Below are 15170 nucleotides of genomic sequence, written 5' to 3' on the forward strand. Positions count from 1 at the left end.
TTTCTGCAAGCTTTCGGGATCAAAGTCCCATCAGCAGGCTTTTTACCGTCTTGTACCAGCTACACTTTTCCCAGAGCCTGACAGAGGGACTTTGATCCCAAAAGCTTGCAGAAAAGGACAATTTTCTTGCCATTTTCCAGTTGGTCTAATAAAAGGTATCTCCTTTTCCAAGGAACTTAGAACCTCTTAGCACTAAAATGGTTCCATACTTACCGAGTATCGCAACAACTCAGATTCCTCCCAAAGGTTGCAGTGATTCCTTTCTTTTGACACTGTCTTAACTCAGGAACTTTGGCAGGGTTCAAGGAAACTATTTTTTGTGAAGAGGAAAACAAATGTTTTTCCTGTGAACAATATTGTTATTCTTCAGAGTATGACAGTGAAAAGCAGGAGCTTTCCAAGGTGCAGGCTGCTAACCTGCTGGATAAGCCAAAAAAGCTCAAGGTTTCACTCTAAGACGGCCCATAGAACTAGCACAGTGTTGGCTTGCCAATTTTTGTAGCCAATAGCACACAGAGGATATTGTGTCTGGCTGCCTTTGACTCCTCAGGCTGCCTAACCAGGTCCCCATATACAGCTGGTGGTCTTCCTGGGCGCCTATACATCAGAGGCGGGCAATTATTTTGGTCGGAGGGCCGCTTACTGACCTTTGGCAAGCCATCGAGGGCCACATGACAGGCAGCCAGGGATAAATATTAATTTTCTAAATTTCTTAGGTGCCTCGCGGACTGGACAGAAAGGCCTGGCGGGCTGCATCCAGCTGCATTTTGCCCACCCCTGCAATACATGTACTCTGGGGTGGAGGGTTGAGAGAGGCATTTTAAATAGAGTGGCTCTTGGGAGCCCCCTTATTAAAATGTCCACAGCATCTCATGTATTCAACATCCCGCATTTCAAAATGGCAGCAGGGATGCTTTAAGTAAAAATCATTAGATGAGTTTTAGTTAAAGCGCCCCCACTGCCATTTTGAAACACTAAATACACAAGACACTGCAGCACGCTGGACAATTCTGATTAGAAAATTGAAACACTTACACAAGCCATAGGGTTGTTCTCTACCTCTAGGAAATACAGCTAACGACTATAAATGCTCTGTGTGTGCATGCATATGTGAGTGCACATATGATTACGCTGGGGACAGATGAGGAACTGGTCTGCTCCCCAAGATGTGCTAAATTTAGAGAGCCCGGCTAACTGTTCTACATTGATCTAATTCATTCATAATAGCATGTGTGGTTTAAACTTATACCAGAGTGGAAAGATCCCACGTGCTGGTTAAAAATAGATTTTACTAGACAAAAACCCATCTCTTTGGCTTAATCCTGCATTCCTGGTGTACCCAAGACTTCTGGTGAAGCCAAAAGAATGACATTTTGGCCAGGACCAGGGCCTCGCTAATATATTCTTTATTAAAGCAGTCACCTCAAAATGGCCCATGGAGCACAAGTTGGTGGTCTGCACAGCTGACTTGTTGCATACTTTTGACTTGTCCTCCATTTCAGCTGCTAAATTGCATTAGCCAGTGCTAAAAATACATTTCCTGCCATTCCCTCGTCATGTGACTGCTTGCTGTAGCCACCACAAAGAAATTACAGGATTGTGAATAGGAGAGAAAATGCGATTGTGTTATCAGGAATGTGAGGGAATGTCCACAGTCTCTCCTTTAAGCTATGGTCCACACTGAAAAAAATCAGAGCATCCTTTCTACGATAGCTTTTCGCTGCCCTCAGGGTGAACAATGCTCTCTCACGTTTGGGCATCTCAAAAGTTTGTGCATGATCGTAGCTGATGATATAGGGATGTTCATAAAGAACAAACGGAGTATATAGGTACTTCCAAGAAAAAAATTGGCCCACATTTCCAAAGGAGCTTAGAGATCCTATTTTAGCAGCTAAATAAGGGCCAGATTTGCAAAACAGCTCAGCTTCAAGCATGCCTCTTCCTTTGGTGCCTTAAATGGAGGATGATGTTATTCATAATTAGAAAAAGCAGACAGTTGAACTGTATTCCCACAAATACGTAAACTTCATCTAATGATGAACTTCTTGTCAAATTGTATCCAGTTTTGTAGACCCTGGAGTATATGAACCAGGATTTTCGTGGAAAAAGACCCTGTGTTCTTTTATTTCCTCACTTTGAGTAGAGCAATCCATTGAAAGAAATGGAGCTGGGAAAATACTACAAAAATAGTTCCCAGGAATATGCCTTTTAATGTTTTACTGAATTCACTTTAACTGTGTTTATGTTCTTTTTGCATTTTTCTTTCCCCTGCTATTTTAATGAACAAATTTACTGACAGGAATGATTCTGGAAGCAAAACGTCCATGGAAAGAAATTTATAAACACAAGAATTTGCACTGGAAACTTGGCACTTAGAGATATGTTCATCCAACCGAGCAGCAAAATCATACTACACTGTCTTCAAATATAATCACAGGTCATCAGCCAGAGCTTGGCTTTTGAACATTGAACACAATGGACCATCTACAGAGAAATAATATTTATAAAGTAATTTTGAACAACAAATATTTAAGAGAATTGAGCGCTGCATAAACAAATCTTACACATTTATTTAATGAACTCCAAATTGGTGAAGTTTATGAAAGGATTTTTTCATTATGAATTATTTCATCTGATCAATGAAAAGTTTAAAGTCCTATATATTTTCTGAACTATATAACCAAAAGCTGAGAACAGCCATACCACTCCGCCAGAGTGCAGATATGCTGGAGCAAGTTGTGGGGCTTAAACATATTGAGGATTATGTTACTCAAACCATTATCAAACACAAGGCAAGGAAAGCTTTACCATTCACACATATAGGGCCTGTCATCCGCACTGGCTACAGTGTAATGGTTGCAATGGCAATATGACTGCCTATACCAACTGAGAATCCAACCTATATTTTCCATCCCTAGCCCTTCCAAGTAGTACTGAACTTCTTTAATGGTACCTCATTGATGGACAATGTGATGCTGTCCATGAAGATGCAACTTCTGAAGTGATACTTTTTAAGGATAAAATGCCTGATGCAGAAGCTACTTAAGCTCAAGTGATGCTTTCTATTGACTTCAGTGGATTTTTGGTTAGGCCCCGATGAATCCAAATAATACAATCTTCATTTTGCTGTTTAGACATGTAAGATCAATTTTCAGCGTGACTACAAACCCAAATCAATTGAAATCAGGTCAAAAAAAAAAAAAAGCAGCCACCATTATCACTGAAAAAACTCAAAGAGAAGAAGAAAAAGGAGGAGAAGGAAAAAATCTTAAATAAGAACAAATATTTATTAATCAAACTTTGTAGGCAGCCCCACAGACAAGATTGATTCCTCAAAAAAGACATTCCTACTATGACCAAATGAGTCCAGGATTACAATTGTATAGGGTATACTATTCTTTTGCAATGATACAAAAAATACTACTTGAATGGTGATCCTTGCCAGCAGATAGGTTGACTATTTCGGTGTTATTGCAACTATATATGGTAAGAGGCTGGTTTCTAAACCAATAACAGGAGGGAAAGGGGAATGGTAATTAATTGTGTCAAAGCACATTGTCTTGATTACAAATTTAAATTATTTAATGTTACCTGAGCTTTGATATTCACTATTCAGAAATACCTGATATATTTTTAACACATTTGTATGGTCAGAAGTAGAATTTCCCATCTGTACAAATCGCACACTTTGAACAAATCAGAACAAGATCTATGGCTTCAGTGGTTCAGACAATTAACCAAGTTTTCAGAGCACTGACTCAGAAGAAAGATAAATAATGATTAGCTGGAACACCCTCTGTTTTTGAGTCTCCTGTTCAAACTTTGATCCTGATGGCTTTTATGTTTGATCTTGCAAACCAATCTAAAGAAAATTCCCTGAAGGAAGACACATATTTCTTAAGAAGCTATTCAGTTGCAAAAGAGTGGCACTTCAGATGAATCAACTAAAACCATGAACTTAATGAAAAGTTTATTTCTGAATGAGAACATCTACACAGGAAGATAAACACATCATTTACTTGTTTTTGAAAGGCAGAATGACAAAAAAGGTGTTGCACAGTTATGGCTGCAGAGTCCAGGGACAGAGCCTAATTTTCAGATGACTCACTCTCCCTTTCCTGCTTCACTAAAACCCTAGTTGCTGCTGAAGACTGGTCTCCATGGGTGGATCTATGATTTTGAAAAGAGCTTAGTGGTAAAACAGAAGGTTCCAGGACAAGCTCGAAGACATCAGAAAGAAAGATTAGCTTGGTTGGTGGAACATGAAGACTATTAAAAAGGAGAGATAATCATTAACACTTCAGGAGTGAAGAACAATGAGCCCTCAAATCAATTGACTATCTTAGCTGCTTGAATAGTAATACCAGGGGTTTTATATCCCCAGCCAGAAAATCCACTTTGCTGCTTAATACACGTAACCCAATTTTGGAAGGCTGATTTTTGAGTGAAGCTACATGTTGTAGGTGATAAAAATATGGCATTTTCTTCTTGTGATAAGTAATTAATTTGCCTGTCACTTGATAGTCCCATCCTCCATTTTTTTTTCCCTTTAAAAACTCAATCTGACAACACATTAAGTGATGTGAAACAACCCAATACAATATGGCTAGGAAATACTATGTCAAAGGCAAAGAAAACACAACAAAAAGTCCTCTTGCTTCAAACAGAAGGTATTCAGGTATTCATTACATGCCTCTTATCTACTGAGTAAAGTGATCTGGGATGGGCTTTCTTTTTTTCTGTTGCACCCTTTCCAAATTCTTCTCACTGCATTCCTGAAGGCACAGGTGATATAGGGACAAAAGGAATAGTTAAAGCCTGAATCGTTCTTCTGTGAAAAGGAAAAAGATAAGAATGTTTGCTGATACAATCTCAGATATTCAGATACTCTTTGCAATCTTCAGAGGTTATTAGGCCCCACATTCCATCACTTACAGGGAAAACTGTATTTTTATTCGTGATAATTTCTCATTTGGTAATTGGTTGCAGAATATATGTTTGCAAAGCTTCAACTATTTGGAGAATACTATGTGTGCGCTTTAGTAAATGCCTGTTTCTGGACCTTCCCATCTCACTGGAACTCTCCTAAAAGACATTAGCGCTTTTAACCCTGTCGACATATTTCAAAAGGAAGGTGTTAAAAAGACATGAACCCTGAAAGTGCTCCATGACCTAGTTTCTCTAATGAGAGTTGCATTGAAGATAAAATTCAGCTTAGCAAACAGTCCATGCATTACTTAAATCTTACTTGGTTCAATAAAAGAGGGCATAAGAATGAATTTCACTCCAAGGTCTGGAGAAGAGAAGACTGAAGGGAGATTTGATAACAGTTCAACTACCTGAAGGGCAACTATAAAGAGCATGGAGATCAGGTTTTTTTCTGGCTGAAAGGGACAGGACGAGGAACAATGGCTTTAAACGACATTAAGTTAGAAATTAGGAAGAACTTTTTGACTGAGAGGTTGTTGAGAGCAAGACTCCAATTACGCAAATTATGCAAATTCATTTGCTCTCTTTAATTGGTGGGGGTCTATTCAAATGCCAGCCGTTAACTTGCAGCTCAGCTCTAGCTGACCGAATATGAATTAGTTACCAAAATGAAAACTACAGACTCCAATTAACAGTTCAACAACTAGACTGTATTAAGCCATACAAAACAACAGGTAAGTGTAAAGAACAATAATACAATTACATACAATACTATATACACGGATTAGAGAGCAAAACAGCTCTGTCCTCAGCCTCGTGACAGCAACTGTGTTGCTAGCTGTCAGAGGCACAGTGCAGCTTAATACCATCCAGGCCTCAACACAACACACAACTGCTTTACAACAGCAGCTCCCAGCGCATGCACAACACAGCAGCAGAGACCACCATATACACAAAGAGAGGACTCACAAGGACAGAGGGGATATTGGCCGCTCCGGCCCTCACCAGCCTCTTACCATGCACAGAGAGGGGATTAACTCCCCTGGCTCGTACCCACTCACACCGTGCACAGAGGTCACACCCACTCTCGCTATGAGCATCTCACCCTCAGCCCTATTTAACCATTTTGGTCACTCTACTTCTGTCAAACTTACATTCAACCAATCACTCAGACAAGAAGGGTGTCAATCACATGCCAATCACTCCATTGACCAATCCAGGGGTCAGTTATCTCAGGTAAGTACTTGGTACCATACCCAAGCCTGGTAACATTTTCCTGCCACAAATAGATTATATAACCTAGGGCTGACTGTGCATGCCCACACACTCAAAAGCAGGTCACTCAGCCTTCGGGGTCATGAATTCAACACTCAACGTAGGAGCTCTGCAACTCCTTGTTCAACAGGGTTAGGACAGCCTTGGAACAGGCAAGCTAGAGAAGTTACAGTCTCCATCCCTGGAAATTTTCAAGAGCAGATTAGACAAACACTTGACTAAGATGGTTTGTCAGGGATGATCCTGCCTTGAGTAGAGACCCTGGGAGGCCCCTTCCAGCCCTACTTGATCACAGGGCCATAAAGTTTAGGGTTACCATATGCCCAGGTTTTCCCAGTCCTCCCATCTCCATCCGGGTGGGTTTTTTTAAATATCAAAAAAGTCTGGGATTTTGCTCTGCCTCTGTGCTCCTGGCACTTCCCAGCTTGCCCCAGCACCGAGCTGCTTGGGAGTGGGGGCAGGGCAATTGGATGCAGGGGCATCACGTGCCCTGCATGCAGTCCTGGCAGCTGCAGGCAGGTAAGTGTATGGGGAATAAGGGATGTAGGCCAGAGCTGGGGAATGTCTGGAGGGTAGATGTGGGCGTGTGTGCATGCCTGCCAGTGCTGTGGCTATAGCAGGGCGGGGAGGCAGGGGACATATCTGACCCTCCAGCAGGGGAAGGGGGTGAGGGGGTTCTTCAGGGGCAGCAGGGAGCGGTGTGGGAAGCTAGGCTAGGGGGCAGGAGGCTGTGGGTCGGGAGTGAGGAGCACTGGCGGGGGGGGCGGGGTGCGGACAGGGGCTGTGGGTCAGGAGTGAGGGGCATTGGCAGGGCTGGAGGACCTGTGGCTTGAGAGTTGGGCACTGGGTTGGTGGGGACTGAGGGTCAGGAGTGCAGGGCACAGACAAGGCCAGGGGGCTGCAGGTGGGGAGTAAGGGGTATCACCAGGAATGGTGGGGGGCTGTTGGTTGGGAGTGAGGGCCACCAGCATGGTCTGGGAGGGTAGGGCACTGTGGGTCAGGAGTGAGGGGTAGTAGCAGGGGTGGGGGCACTCTGGCTTGGGGGTGAGGGGCAGAGGCATATCACTGCCCCCCCCACAGACACACAATCTTATACCCCTTCCCCCTGACAGGTGTCCTCTTTTTGAAACTAGAAATATGGTAACCCTAATAAAGTTTCAAGTGGTCTTAATTTAGAGGCCTTCAGCAATCACATGAATTTCATCCAAGGAAGCTAAGAGCTAAAAGGTTGACAAGGATAGCTACATTTCTTTTCAATATTTGCTTAAACTCTGTTTCAACTTACTTTTTAAACCATTTTTACAGTGTTCTGTTTGGAAAACAGTACACAGTACCAAGAACATTTGAAAATGGGAATTGAGCAATATGAACATTATAGGAATTGATTTGAAAAGAATGCATGCAGTAATCATTCCGGGCTGCATTAAATTACAAAAATTGGGAAAAGCTGTGACCTAGATTTTTCTTCTCTTGAAATATTTTTCATTTTGTAGATCTTTTTTCCAGGGTCCATTTTATCATGAAAAGCATTTTATTTTGTTGGTAAGGTTTTTATCTTTGCAAACCCATTACGCTATATTAACAGGTTGCAGGGGATACTTAAACATAACAGAGACATATGTAGTCCCGAGAGAGAAAGCAGACAAGCCAATTTTGAAACACAGATACCCTGAAAACGACTGGAAGTCATATAAAACAGACAAGAGAGCTATGTAATTGAGGTAACCTGATATAAACCCAATACTGAAGTTAAAACGCTAAATAATTCAGAGAGCAAAATGCAAGGATAAAATGTTATCTCTGCAGGAGAACAGTTATGAACTCATAACTGTAAAAAATACCTGAGTTTCAGGGAAAACCTATGGCAGACTTTCTCAAACTGTGGCCTGCGGGCCACCACGGGTCCTCAAGCTCCATTCAGGTGGTCCACAGAAAGGTGACCAAAGGCTAAAGCTGACAAACATTACACCTGACTTTCCAGAATGATGCCCAAAAAAACAGGCACATCCATCGCCTTAGAAAGGTAGGACTACTGATATTAAAATATGAGTTGTGTGCTTTGATTTGTAGAACAAAAAAAAGTTTATTAAGTGATCCACCAAGACCCTCAGCAATTTTCAAGTGATCCACGAAAAAAAAAAGTTTGAGATCTACTGACCTGTGGCATACACAGATTTTCACAGAGGAAATATCACCAAGCTTCAGAGTTCAGTGCTATGATGACTGAGTCAAGTTATAAATCTCCAGCAATGCCATTAAATCCAGCAAAGCCATTTCACTAGCATCTGTAAGAGTGGATTGGGTCTCCATGACTGATAAGTTGATGGAACATAAAGGATGCTAACATCGCAATAATTATCAAAATTATTGTAATTCATGAGTGGCTGAATGTCATGAGTGATGTCCATGTGTGTTTTGTAATCCCACAGATTGCTTTTATGGAAATTTATTATAAGGCCATAGGTCATTTACTGAAACAATGACTGCAGTTAAATCAGACTTCACTGAAAGTATTGCTGAAGTCTAGAACACCATTAGGTAGTTACCTTGCATATGAAAGTACTGTGTTGTGACTGATTTATCAGATATTAATAATTGTCTTCTTTCAATCTAGTCTGGCAAATCCCATTCCCAAACCTTTAATTGCCTCATAAAAGTTCAAAAGTCACATTCCCCATAAATTTATCAATCCTTTGGAAGGTTTGCAGAAATAAAGCCTCCCCTAGGCCAGGTAAGAAAACGGAGAGATCAGAACAGCATGTTCTCCAGATGCTTCAGATAAAGATACTCCAAGAAAGAACAATCTTCCATTAAGGCACTGAACTGACTCTCCAAAAATCCAAGTTCAGTTCTCAGCTTCATCAAATGATAACCTTTAAGCTCTGGGACAACTGACACCGCATTTCTTGTTGAGTTATATAGGTTTCCCTCACTTATGCTGTACATGAATTCCTGGAAAAAAGTGCATAACTCGAATTCACATAAAGGGAACCCACTTTACAATGTAACAAATTGAGATACGTTCCAAGACCTCGACTGGACTGATGTTGGTGAGTACCAGACCCATTTCTACCACTTTTACAAGACAATTTTGGTACTCACCAACATCAGACAGTACACACATGCACAGGGCACTATCATAATGGGGAAGGCAACTACAGAAACACATGCTGCAGACAACAAGCGAGGAGCACAGATCCACACAGGCAGTGGCAATGCATAGGGGGTTCATAGGGGGTGGACATGCACCCCTGAGACCACCGGTGCACCCCCTGAAAGACAGCACTCCTCGCTTAGGCGATGGGCAGGGGAGCAGGTGGGAACACCAGTGCCCGCCCTGCGAGTGCTGGCACCAGGTGAAGCACTGCTGGCACTTCTGGGAGCTCCCCAGCCACTTCTGGGAGCACCACTCGCAATTCGTGGTCAGCACGATCAGCCACGGAGGTGCCCTCCACCCCACTGGGGGGGCACATGCCCCCAACTCAGATGGCACCAGTCGCCCATGCACACAGGAGACTATATTTTGGTGTGCATCACTCCCACATTGCACCACACAAAGCAGCTGATGGTGGGCTTCCACCACACTGATCACATAAGAGTGAATTTACCTAGCATATAACACATTTTTGGTATAAAAAAGTCATCACATAATAGCGAATGCGCACATACAGAACCCGCAGAAAATGAGGGAAACCTGTAATCATATCTGTAGTGATGAAACCATAGTAGCAAGCTAATGGTTCCCCACCTATTCGGCGCTCCAGGCTGGTATGGCTACACTCCTAGCAGCATGTGAGATTGCTCAATTATTGCCTGCTTGAGCATATCTACACAAAGAAAGCATAGGCGTAACAGTGACTGCACCATAATGAAACCCTCATTTACCTATCGTTCAAAAGGGGGAAATGACACCACCCTAATGGACTGGGATACATTTATTAGTGACTGAGCTCATGAGCACTGTGTGCCCCTGGAGGCTGGGGGGCATGGCGAGCTTCCGCAGGCGGCGGCGGTGCTGGTGGTGGTGGGAACGTGGCAGTAGCAAGCAGGGAGCTCCTGCAGGCAGCCGCGGAGCTGTCGGCAGCAGGGGGCCGGGGGTGTCGAGCGGTGACTGCCTGCAGGCACTGCTGGCAGTGTTGGCGATGCCTTTTGCTGGGGGTGCGCTGCCACACTCAGGTGGTGCATGTGCACCCGTGTGCACCCCGTACGCTTTGCCAGTGACTGAGCTGTTGAAGAATTGTTGCAATACAGGTCCCCCAGATCCTTTGTGTACATTGGCATACAATAATATAAGTGTTGTGGATATTAAATTCCTGCATTGTAGAACGTGGGAATTTGTCCCCTGAATTTTGGCCTCATGTTGGTGCTCACTAACAGTCACCTCTTAAGTCAAAGAAGCTTGGAGTGGAGGCCAGTAAAGCCTACCTCGGCATACAACGGGAGATTTCCTTGCTTCCACAAACCCCTGTACTGGGGCTGGGATTATTAGCACTTTGTAACATAAAAGTGTTGCTCCAGGCATGTACGCCCAATGTGAGCAGGGAGGAGGAGGCCAGGGCTTTGACCCCGGCCAGCACTAGCTACTGGAATGCCACATGCCATTTCCTGTCAAAAGTTGGCACAAGACAGTTACTCCCAACGAACAGTAGCGTGTGATGTTTCTGTGTGAAGCAAAATGGCTCCAGGAATCCATGCTGGGGTGTAGTTCCCATCTATTCTGCCACCAAGTATAGGCTCTGGCCTGCAGTTATCACTGGATGTGTACAATTAAACACAGCTTAAAATATACTTACGAGCTCTCACAGTCACTCTGGGTGCTTTTATATTATGTCATACTGCTTCCCACGGTTAGGCTAGCAGTGAATAATGGTATTCTGGAGTTATGATGACTGTTATTGTAGAACCACAAGCAATTTGTTTCCCACAGTTAGGAGAGCAGCGAACAATAGTATTCTAGATTCATGGTGACTGCTATTTCAGTGACAGCGAGATGAATGGATACGATGGCTAATTATTCTTCAGGTCTATTCTAGGTATTCGATAGTCCTGGGTTCTGCTTTATTGTCCCCTCTCAGTGTTAACCGAGACACACGTGATAAGTAAGACAAGGAAGATGTTCATTTGAGCTATAGCATTGCCAGGTGTGGTTAGGCAGCCCGACACTGTAATTCATGCTCTAAATGAAGAGATGATAAATAATGTCAGGAACTTCTGTTATCTCCATATCTTGTCGACCTGGTTTTTAGAAAAGGCCAGTTGCTACTGCTCTTACTTCCCTTGAACAATACTTTACTGTGTGAACAGCCTCAATGGGATTACTCTAGGAGTAAAATGCTACTTGGGGTAAGGGGGAAAAGAAACTGGATCAAAGGGAGGCTGGGGTCTATTTTTACACCTGCAGTTTGTCCGCACAGACTTGCCACGTGGGGCTTTTTTCCCATGCAAACAGCTAACTGGGCACCTACACTGACCGCATGGGAAAAAGCAAGGGTATCACCTACTTTTTAGAAGTGAGACCTCCCATGGACATGAGCCTCAGTTTTATTAAGCAGGGAGTGCCGCACTTAAAATGTTCTCCCCTCCTTTTAAAAATATATGGAAAAAAACCCAGCTAGTGGGTAGAGTGAAATGAGCCCTATGGTCAGCATTTCGGCAGTCTGAACTCAGGACAGCTCGCCCAGTAAGGTGCTGATCCAGCAAGAATAAAGGCAGTAGCATCTCAGCCTTTGTGAAAATCACACCCACAAGATTTAGGAGGCCAGATAAGTTATTTCAGTGTGCTTGCCTGTATATGCAGATCAAGGCACAGACTAATCCTTAGTGCTTATTTGAGATGTTTTCCTGTAACTGTTGACATTTCAAGCCCATGGTTGTATATAAGTTGCATGCCAGATTGCAAAAGAAGTGTTTTAGTCTGCGTACCTGCTAACAGTGTAGATTCCCAAATACGCACCAACTGCCTCATCAGGCTAGCAGCTATAATATGTAACTGGATGGTCTGGTAATTAATGGGGAAACATGTTCATTATCTTCAGGGGGAATAATATTGTAGTCAAATAAATCCCTTCAGGAACATTTAAAGAAAGCCATCAGCTAACCTGAGTTCTGTGCCATTGGCTTTCGTAGAACAGAAAAACAAGAGAAAATATTGTCCAGGAATCTGAATGAATAAGGATTTGACCCTCTTACAGCGGGCTTTTAAAATATATCCCACCTATCAGAACTCATGTACTTACATTTGTAAAAGCTATTAATGTCGATTAAGGCAGACAAATGATTGAAATTTTAACATTAGGGGTTCGGTTCCACACCTTGTACCATTTATTGACAGGAAATTAGGAACAATTAGATCTCTGTAAAGCCAGGAAAAAAAACATGATTGCTTAGGGTCAGGCTACAGGAAAGCTCTGCAGCAGAAAGTGTTTCAGGTACAAGGCATGCCACTAGCACAGTGCACATGATTTAAGCCACAAGTGGGTGTAATGGCCAAAAACAGATTTCCCAAACCAACCATAATAAATTCAATACATTTTTTCTTCTGTTTAAACAAGCAGAAATGTTGCATATAGCAGACCTGCTCTGGTCTTTTATAGGCATTATTGTGTTCTGTAATGGAAGAAGGAATGCCCAGGATTGTTTGCAGGTACATACATGAAATGAAAGAGAAGTAATTCTCTGCCACTTGTATGTGCGTTTCTTGAGTTTAGCACTTTCGGCTACAGCACGTTCACAATGAAACACCTTTTGGAACAATTGCCAGGCCGTGTCTGGACCTCTCAGCAATGAACTGCTAGCAGATAAACTTTCCTTGGTTGCTTTCTGGAGAGCACAGCCTGGGGAAAAAAATGGACCACCTGTTTTCTATCTTCAAAATACACTGAAACACTGATTCCTGATAAGCATGTGCAAACTGGATCAAAATTAAAAAGCAAAATATACCAGTGAAATGATCTGGTTTCCAAACCAAACTTCAATCACTATTTTTTAAGGTTCTGAAATGTCTGAGTACATTTTCATTTACTTACTCCCTGCTCTGGCCAGCATTGAAGTCAACCATGCCAAAATGCAACAAAAAAGGCTTGTCTCTTAATACCCCCAGCTGCAGCCAGAAGGAGACATGCTAGAAAATCCATGAACACAGTGGAAAATGGTAGACAAAAGAGTTTAGGATAGTTCAGCTTCAAACTTCTGGATACTTGTTTAAAGTGACATGACGCCAAAAGCTGCAAAGCTGGAAGCATAGATTTGTCATTTTTTTCTGAAGTCACTCTGTGACAAGGTAAAACAGCCAGGAAAGGATTAAGGGCTCCCTGCCTGCACCTAGGGGTGCTTGTCCATGTAATTGGATTTTTCCCCACTAAGGATATCAGAGCGGAGAAGGGGAAAGAAAAGTCACTGGGAACTGCAGCCCATGTTGGTCAGGCGAATTGTTTTATGTCACGTTACATAGGAGTTGTCATGTTCGAGTGGTTAACTTGTACTGAGAATGATCTAAAACAGACTAGGCGTAGTGACAGGGTTTTCTCATGGCCCGCCCGAGCCACAGTCCTAAAAGTCAAACTCCACCCAGAACCCACGACTCATTTTGATCAAGGACTTTGTCTCCATTATGAACTAAAGAAGCTAGAGACACCATAGAAGAGTATGAATCTCTCTTCTCATAAGTTCTGAAACCTTTCCTCCAAAGCAAGATCTATCTATCTCTGAAGGCCTAGTTATTCAGTGTGTGCGATTCCCACTGAAGAAGCATAGAAGCGTTGCCTGTTTCAGTGGGCAATGGGAGCATTGCAAAGCAGAAATTTCCCAGCTCCACCAGAGGGCTTTGGCAGGTGGTGGTTGTGCTGCCCCCACGTGGCTAGAAGCTGCAAGCCATATCTGGCCTGTTGCACAGCACTTTGTAGTAGGGGGATCTGTGCGAGTAACAATTTTGGGCCAATTTCTGGTCCAGCTATTAGGCACCTAAGTACAATTCTGTCGCACCCAGCTTGAGTCCCTGAAAAAGAGTTAATACAATAGGTGGGTGCATGCTCCTCCTCTTCCCTACTTTTTTGTGACTCTGTCTTAACAGTAACATGCTGGCGTTGTTGTTGTTGTTTTTTTTTTAATGTATTTTTAGCACTTGAGCAGGTTGGGATAGGATTTCACTAAGATGCCTAATAGCTGGAATAACATCTGGTCCCTTATGTTTCCCTGGCCATCCACCAGCTTGCCTCCATGTCATGTCCTTCATAGTGTATTAGGTTGCAATGCGCTTCATCATAGTCAGTACATCTACAAACTCTTCCTGCAGCCACTATACAGAACTCACGAAATCGGAGGGCCTTGCACTAGCCCCTGCAGCTGAATCTCCCCCTTCAAAGGGGAGGGAGGGGTTGCAGTCCTTCTGGTAGCTGGGGGAGAATTATTGTGTCCCTGTGCCCTGATACGAGTAAGTTTGAGATTGGTATTGAATTTTACAAGTGGTCACACTCAGTTGCTCCCAGAGGACCGAGTGGTCAGGCTTTATCGATATGCAACATGCAACTAGATGGTCAAACCAAGCAGTAATTATGAATTTGGGAGTAGGGTTGACTGTAGCTACTCAGTTAAACAAAGGAAACGTCACAGAAAAGAGGCTCTTAGTAGTGTTTAAGCAGAATGCTTAGCACCCAAGGGCTCTGCTGTGCTTTAAAGGCATTTGGGGGACACTGTATGAAGGTGTGAATTCTCCAGGTGAGACCTGTGGCCCCAAAGCCTTGGATAGAACAGCAAGGACAGCACAAATATCCCTCTGCATCCAGCCAAAGCTGGTAAAAAAAATGGACACATTAACTCATGTGGACACAAGGGATGGACACATCCCCAGGAGGGTCAAAGGGGGCAGGAGAGCATATAAGCCTCCATGGCTCACTAAAAACATCCGGGAATGTCTCCTTGCCAAAAAGGAGGCTTACTCCCAATGGAAAGGAGGGGTCATCACTAAGGAG

This window comes from Gavialis gangeticus, unplaced genomic scaffold, assembly GCF_001723915.1.
Source record: "Gavialis gangeticus isolate Ggan-Ray unplaced genomic scaffold, GavGan_comp1, whole genome shotgun sequence".
NCBI classification, from domain to species: domain Eukaryota; kingdom Metazoa; phylum Chordata; order Crocodylia; family Gavialidae; genus Gavialis; species Gavialis gangeticus.